The sequence below is a fragment of the Vulpes vulpes genome, chromosome 12 (genome assembly GCF_048418805.1).
Source record: "Vulpes vulpes isolate BD-2025 chromosome 12, VulVul3, whole genome shotgun sequence".
Taxonomy (NCBI): Eukaryota; Metazoa; Chordata; class Mammalia; order Carnivora; family Canidae; genus Vulpes; species Vulpes vulpes.
This window is the reverse complement of record NC_132791.1, coordinates 77,149,620-77,157,672: the sequence shown is the minus strand read 5'-3', so window position 1 is coordinate 77,157,672 and position 8,053 is coordinate 77,149,620. Positions and strand designations below refer to the sequence as shown.

Below are 8,053 nucleotides of genomic sequence, written 5' to 3'. Positions count from 1 at the left end.
TTGTTTTCTTTGGGTAAATCCCTTTCCTGCCTTATTTCTCTACTCAGCCCCATTTTTTTTAACTCAGCCCCATTTAAGGCCTAATGAAATGTCATTTCGACTCTTGGTTTCAGCTCAGATCATGATCTCAAGGTCACAAGCCCACATGTGGCACCAGTGCTCAGCACAGTCTGCCTGAGATTCTCTCCCTCTCTCTCTTTTTCTCTCTCTCTCTCTCCCCTTGCCCTTCCCCCTACTCTGTCTCTCAAATAAATACATCTTAAAAAAAAATTGAGGCTTGAGAGAAAGTCCCAGAAAATCCTGCATCTATCAAATATGAGTTCCAGAGAAAGAGGACTGAAAAAAAAGTAATAAAAGTAATGACAGGAAAACATCAAAAGTGAGTCTCCAGATTTAAGGGGATTATTAAAAATTAAGCAGGATGAAAAGCAACCATAGATATTAAAGAGGTTCAAAACAAGTCTCCCCCAAATGTGTCATTTGGGCACATGGACTATTTTAAACTGAAAACAATCAAGACCCAGAAAACTCAGGAAAAATTCTTACTGCTCCCTTAACTACCTGAAAGAATTTAGACAGAGACCTAGCCCAGAAAGACAACTATTATCAGGAATAATTTTTTTTTATTATTATTGGAGTTCAATTTGCCAACATATAGCATAATACCCAGTGCTCATCCCATCAAGTGCCCCCCTCGGTGCCTGTCACCCAGTCACCCCACCCCCCACCCACCTCCCTTTCCACCACCCCTTGTTCGTTTCCCAGAGTTAGGAGTCTCTCATGTTCTGTCTCCCTTTCTGATATTTCCTACTCATTTTTTATCCTTTAGGAATAATTTTTTTATCTGAGTGACAGTTCTGTATGGCAGGGCAAACATCTAACTTCCAAACATCTTTTTTCCTTATTGTCCTGTGAATCATCCTCCTGTCTTTGAAGCCCCAGGTCCCTGTCCCATTCCTTAGCTGAAGATGGCATATAAATAGGAACTGCCCAGCTTGACCTTATGTCTCATATTCTTTTTTTTTCTGACAGCAATAAATTTATTAAGTATTCCCCCCCAAAAAATATAAACACCAGTAAAAACAAAAAACAAAACAAACCATAAAACAGGCCTGGAGCTGACAATAAAGCAGACACGATGGAGCTGACCTATGGTGGGAAAACAGGACTCACATGGGGTGGGGATGCCCTAAATACTGGAGGACAAACAGTCGGGAGCCCTAGGGCGCTGTGGACCAGAGCTGGTGGGAGCAAGGCTTGGGGCGGTGTCAATGGCGACATGGCTCTGGGGGACAGGCCTCTGGACCACAGCAACAGCCTGGCTCTGCCCCTCCAGCTGCTTCACTTGGGGCCCTGAGCCTCGGACTCCTCCTCATCTTCATACATCTCGCCCTCCTCCTGGGCCGTGGCATTCTGCTACCGCTGGTACTCGGGCACCAGGCCGTTCGTGTTGCTCTCGGCCTCAGTGAACTCCGTCTCGTCCATGCCCTCGCCCGTGTACCAGTGCAGGAAGGCCTTGCCCCGGAACATGGCTGTGAATTGCTCCGAGATGCGCTTGAACAGCTCCTGGATGGCCGTGCTGGTGCCGATGAAGAGGGAGGACATCTTGAGCCCCCTGAGGGGGATGTCACACACGGCTACCTTCACGTTGTTGGGGATCCACTCGATGAAGTAGCTGCTGTTCTTGCTCTGGATGGCCAGCATCTGCTGGTCCACCTCCTTCATGGACATGCGCCCGCGGAAGACGGCGGCCACGGTCAGGTAGCGGCCATGGCGGGGGTCACAGGCAGCCATCATTTCTTGGCATCGAACATCTGCTGCGTGAGCTCGGGCACTGTGAGCGCGTGGTAATGCTGGCTGCCCCTCGCGGTGAGTGGGGCAAAGCTGGGCATGAAGAAGTGCAGGCGGGGGAGGGGCACCATATTCACGGCCAGCTTGAGCAGGTCAGCACTGAGTTGTCCGGGGAAGCCGAGAGAAGTAGTGAGCTGATTTATATGCCATCAGCCGACACCAGATGGTTGAGGTCACCGTAGGTGGGCGTGGCCACTTGAGAATGCAGAAGCAGATGTCATACAAAGCTGGTGGGGGGACAGCATGGCGTTGTAGGGCTCCACCACTGTGTCCGACACCTTGGGCAAGGGCGTCACACTGAAGGTGTTCATGATGTGGTCGGGGTACTCCTCGGACACCTTGCTCATGAGCAGTGTGCCCATCCTGGACTCTGTGCCCCCGCCGAGTGAGTGGGTCAGCTGGAAGCCCTGCAGGCAGTCGCAATTCTCACACTCCTTCTGCACCATGTCCAGGACTGAGTCCTGGACCCTCCATGTAGTGACCTTTGCCCCAATTGTTGCCATCCCCACTCTGACCAAAGATGAAGTTGTCAGGCCTGAAAAGATGCCCAAAGGCCCCAGACCGGACGCTGTCCAAGGTTCCAGGCTCAAGGTCCACCCGAATGGCCCGAGGCACATACTTATGAGAAGAGGCCTCCTTGTAGTAGACACTGATGCGTTCCAGCTGCAGGTCTGAGTCACCCACATAGTTGCCACTGGGGTCTATACCGTGCTCATCGCTGATGACCTCCCAGAACTTGGCTCCAATCTGATTGCCGCACTGGCTGGCCTGGATGTGCACAATCTCCCTCATGCTCAGTGCGTGTGGCGGGCGGCTGTGGGACACGCGAGAACGGGTCGGGGCTGGCTATGGATATGTCTCATATTCTTACAGCCCCTCTCATACATATGTAATCAAATTTGTTTTCTCCTATTAATCTATCATATGTTAATTCAATTATGAAACCAGTCAAATAACCCTGAAGAGTAGAAGGAATTTTTTTCTCCCCAATATGTTCTTATGAGATGAAAAAAAAAAGAATAATATCATAAAAGCTTTCAAAGAAGAAATATAATTATCTACGAAGAACGGATCCAATTGGTATTAAATTTTACTATAGCAATGCTGGATACAAGAAGTGGATAAATTAAATTTTCAAAGTAGCAAATGAAAATATAAATTTGAATCTAAACAACAAAATATTCACCAGTAACAGGATGATTAGATGAGATACAGTACATTCATATTATGAGCTATGATTCAGCCATTAATCATAACACCGTCTCTAAGACATATTGTTAGTGAAAAAGTAAGTTGAAGAATCATATATGTCAATCATGGCTCAACCAGAGAAACAGAATTAGTAAGAAATATGAAATAAGAGATGGATCACAAAAACTTATGCAATTATCAAGGCTGACTAGGCAAGCTGGAAAATCACAGGACATCAGGAAGGGAGTAATCTACATCTGTCAGTTGCAAGCTGAAACTCATGCCTCCAGACAGAATTTTTTCTTAAGAAAAGACTCAGTTCTGTTAAGACCTTTCAAATTAGGTTATCTGGGATAATATCCCTTCCTAAATCAACTGATTATGTAATCACATCTTCAAAGTACCTTCAAAGCAACACCTAGACAGGTGTTTGATGGAATTATTAGGAACCATATAACCTCGCCAAGTTGACACATAAAACCAACCATCATGCATGTGATTTTACATACACATTTGTATTATGATACAGATGCACTGCTGCACGGTGTGTGCATGTGTGTATGTGTGTATGTAGACAGAGTTCAGGAAGGATGCACACCAACTTGATAACAATAGGACAGAGTAAAAATTGGCAAGTTGAAAAGTAGAGTGGTGTAGGGCAAAGAGGAGATTCACTTTTTACTCTTTATAGTTCTGGTGGGGGATGCTGATAATGAGGCAGACATGGATGTGCAGGGGCAGGAGGTAAATAAGAAAGTGCCGAACCTTTGGTTTAATTTTTCTGTGACTCTAAAATTACTCTAAGAATTAATTTCTATTCTTTTTCTAAGATTTTATTTTTTTATTTTTATTTTATTTTTTTAAAGATATTATTTATTTATTTGAGACAGAGAGAGAAGAGCATGTGTGCACAAACAGGGTGAGAAGCAGAAGGAGAAACAGACTCCCCATGGTGCAGGGAGCCCAATGTGGGGCTCAATCCTGGGGCTCTGGTATCATGACCTGAGGCAAAAGCAGACGCTTAACTGACTGAGCCATTCGGGTGTTCCTTTTTAATTTTTATTTATTTATTTTTTAGAAAGAGTGTGCATAAGTGGGGGTGGGGAAAGGCAGAGGGAGCAGGAGAAAGAGAATCTTAAGCAGGCTCCATGCCTCAATCTCATGACCCTGAGATCATTACCTAAGCCAAAATTAGGAGTCATATGCTTAACTGACTGATCTACCTAGGCACTCAGAAAATTTTATTCTTAAGCAATCTCTACTTTACACCCAACAGGGGACCTGAACTCACAACCTTGAAATCAAGCGTTGCATTTCCCACTGACTAAGCCAACCAGGTGACACTCTGTTCTTTTTTAAATGACAGATTACCAGAAAAAAAGTAGCAATCAAGTTGGTAGCAGAGCTCTCATCAGCAAGAATAAATGCTAAAAGGTAGTAGGAAAATATCTTTTATATACCTAAGGTAAAGAACTCATAACATAGAATTCAATATATAATAAATTATCATTCAAAAGGAAGATAAGTCAATATATATTCAAGTATGAAAGGGGCACCTGGGTGGCTCAGTAGGTTACATGTCTGCCTTCAGCTCAGGTCATGATCTTAGGATCCTGGGATCCTGAGAAGGGAGCCCTTCTCACCCAGATCATGTGCGATCTCTTTCTTTCTTTCTCTCTCTCTCTCTCTCTGTCTCTCACTTTCTCTCTCAAATAAATAATATCTTTTTAAAAAAGTTTGAAAAACCAAGAGTTTACTCCTCACTGGCATTTGTGAAGAAACTACTAAAGAATATGCATCAGCTGTAAAACTGATTCAGAGAAGGAAAGAGGAAATACAACAAGTGAGCAAATTCATTTGAAAACCATAGCTAAACTAAATGAAGTATTGAGTGTGAAAAAAATAATCACAGTATGAGGTGTCTGGGTGGCCCAGTTGGTTAAGTGTCTGACTCTTTCTTTTGGCTCAGGTCATTATCTCAGGGTCCTGGGATCAGGCTCCACACTCAGTGAGTAGTCTGCTTGAGGATTTTTCTCTCCTTCTCCCTCTGCCCCTTCCTCCATTCTCTCTCTCTCTCTTAAATAAAAATAAATACATCTTAAAAGAAAAAAAATAACAATACTAATTTTCACAGATGTTTAAAAATTGGAAAATTCTAGATAACAATACTCAGAAAGCTGATGGCAGGGTAGTTCAAATTGAAATAAAAAATTAAAAATATTTTTGTTGCTTTTGGAAAAGAATAGTTAATACTTACCTTAGAACTTGTTGGAAAGGGGTACCTGAGTGGCTCTATTGGTTAAGAGCCTAACTCTTGATTTTGACTCAGGTCATCATCTCAGGGTTGTGAAACTGAGCTCCGAGTCAGGTTCCCCACTCATCAGGGAGTCTGCCTCTCTCCGTCTTCCTCTCCTTCTACCCCTCCCCCTGTATGTGCACTCACTCTCGCTCTCTCTAAAATAAATAAATAAATCTTAAAAAAAGAAAAGAATTTGTTGGAGAAATGTAAAACTAAGATACATGTTGAAAATTTAAGAGTAATTTTTAAAACAAGCCATGAGAATTAAGAAAAAATGTAGTACTCCAACAATAAGAGCAGGAATAAAAGTAGAAAAAGCAAGTGGGAATAAAAGCTTGGCAAAAAGATGACATAAAATAGGGTACATTCTAAGGAAATTAATAAATTCTTGAAAAGTTCTCTGTAGAACACTATCCATCAAAACCTACAGTCATTAATCCAGTACATAAGTGAAAATTCATAGTTTTAAATGCACTTATTATAAAATAGGAAGCAGTCAACTTAAGTTAGAAAAAATTTAAAAAGTTGGAAGAAGGAAATAAAGGCAAAGGTAGAAATTTAAAAAAACAATGATCAAAGAATTTTAAGATAGAGTTAAACTGCAGAATCAAAACCTGCTTCTCTTAAAATAGTAATTAAAAAAAAAAAACTGCTTTAAAAGCCTTCCTAAGGAAAAAAGAGAGTAAACACAAATTAATAATAGGAATGGAAAAGGGTCATAAGTACAGATAAAAAATAGTTTTTTTTTAATTTTAAAAAATACATGAAAATGTTCTGGCAATTTAAAAATTAGTGACATAAACACATTTTTAGAAAAATTATCAAGTTGGCTTGAGAAGAAATTCAACAGCTAATTCACCTTATACTACCAAAGAAATTTAATTGGTTGGTAAAAATTTCCATCTCTTAAAGGAACTAGACCCAGATTAAGTCACAGGAGAGATTCAGCAATCTTTCAAGAAACAGGTTATTTCTGGTCGGCTGGAAAGATGGCAGAGTTGGAGGATCCTAAACTCTCCTCCTCCTCCCATGGATACAAGAAGGTAACACTCACAGCAGTGGAAATAACCCAGAAAATGACCCAAGACTGGCAGAACAAAGAGAAGAAGTCACACTGAAGAAGGTAGGAAGGGCAAAGCAAAATGGACCATGAACATCCTTGGTGGAGAGAGACCTAGTGATGCAGAGAAGGGTAAAAAACAGACTTTCACACTGGGGATCCCACTAATGGAGAGGACAAATCCCCATAATGTTCGCCTTTGAAAGAGAAAGGGGCCAAATTTCATGAGTTCATACATCCAGCGGACTTGACGCCTTGAATCTTAAAAATTGGCAGGCTCAGTTCTGGGAGAGCCTGGAGGGTGTTAGAAAGCCGAGTCTCCAGTCTTAAAGAAATAGCACGACAAACAGCCCATGCAGACACAGTGCTAGAACCAACAATTTGAAAAACAGAGTGGGCAGGAAAGAGGGAGAGTGATTTCCTCATATCAGACTGTGGCTGGGAAAGACAAGGATCATGGGAGACCCCTCCGGAGACAAAGGAACTGGCAGGTGCCATTCCCCTTGCCCCTGCCTCCCAGCATAAGCAACAGCCATCTCTGGGAACCAGCACTGTGCTGAAACTCACTACCTACTTTGTTTGCACCAAGCCCCTAACCCTTGCTTGGAGAGATCCAGCCTTTCCAGGGCTGCAGGGTTCCCTCCCCCAGAAGACGGGCCCAAACCCTGTCCACCACATCTCCAGACCCACATGTTTTGCCAGACCTTAGTTCCTGCAGCAGCAGAGGCAGATCTCATTTTGTAAAGAGACCTCCTCACACCTTGTTAAAATGTACCACATCACTGCTTGGGACCTAACATTGCCCACAATAGGCAAAAAGAGCCTCTGGATACAACTGGATGGAAGGAAAAAGAGGTCGACTCAATAGCAGACCACATGCAACACATATAGGAGACACTCCCTGAAGCCACAGGAAACGGGACATTACACTGCAAGGCACTACAGGACCTCTTCTTCATAAGGCTATTATTATTAAGAGCAAGAGATGCAGATAATTATCCTAACACACAGAAATCAACAAGAATTAGACAAAATGAGGAGACAAAGAAATAGCTCCCAAATGAAAGGATAGCACAAAACCACACAATAAGAGACTTAAGTGAAATGGACATAAGTAATATGTGATAGTTTAATGATCATAAAGATCTTTACTGGACTTCAGAAAGAGTAGAGGACATCAGTGAGACCCCTTAACACAGAGATAAAAAAAGAACAATCAGAGATCAAGAACACAACAAATGAAATTCAAAATATTCTTAATAGAAAAAATAGCAGGCTAGATGAAGCAGAGGAATGAATTAATGACCTGGAAGACAGAGGAGTGGAAAGTAGGGAGAAAAGAAGAAAGGAGAGAAAAGAAAATTATGCAAATTGAGAATAGTCTTAAGGAAGTCAGTGACTATATCAAGCATAATAACATTTGCATTGTAGGGATCTCAGAAGAAGAGAAAAGGGGGCAGAAATTTTATTTGAAGAAATAAAAGGTAAAAACGTCCCTAATCTGGGGAAGCCTCCTACTCTTGATCTCAGGTCTTGATCTTAGGGTTGTGAATTCAAGCCCCACATTGGACTCCATGCTGGGCATGGAGCCTGTGAAGAAAAGAAAAGAAGAGAAGAGAAGAGGAAGAAAAGAAAAGTTTCCCAAACGAAAA

The 8,053-nt window shown here is 42.2% G+C and overlaps 1 pseudogene; it reads right to left on the bottom strand.

The window, feature by feature from the left end:
* Window positions 1–1,341: 1,341 nt before the first annotated feature.
* Window positions 1,342–2,643, bottom strand: LOC112920445 (tubulin beta-3 chain pseudogene; annotated as a pseudogene).
* Window positions 2,644–8,053: the final 5,410 nt, after the last annotated feature.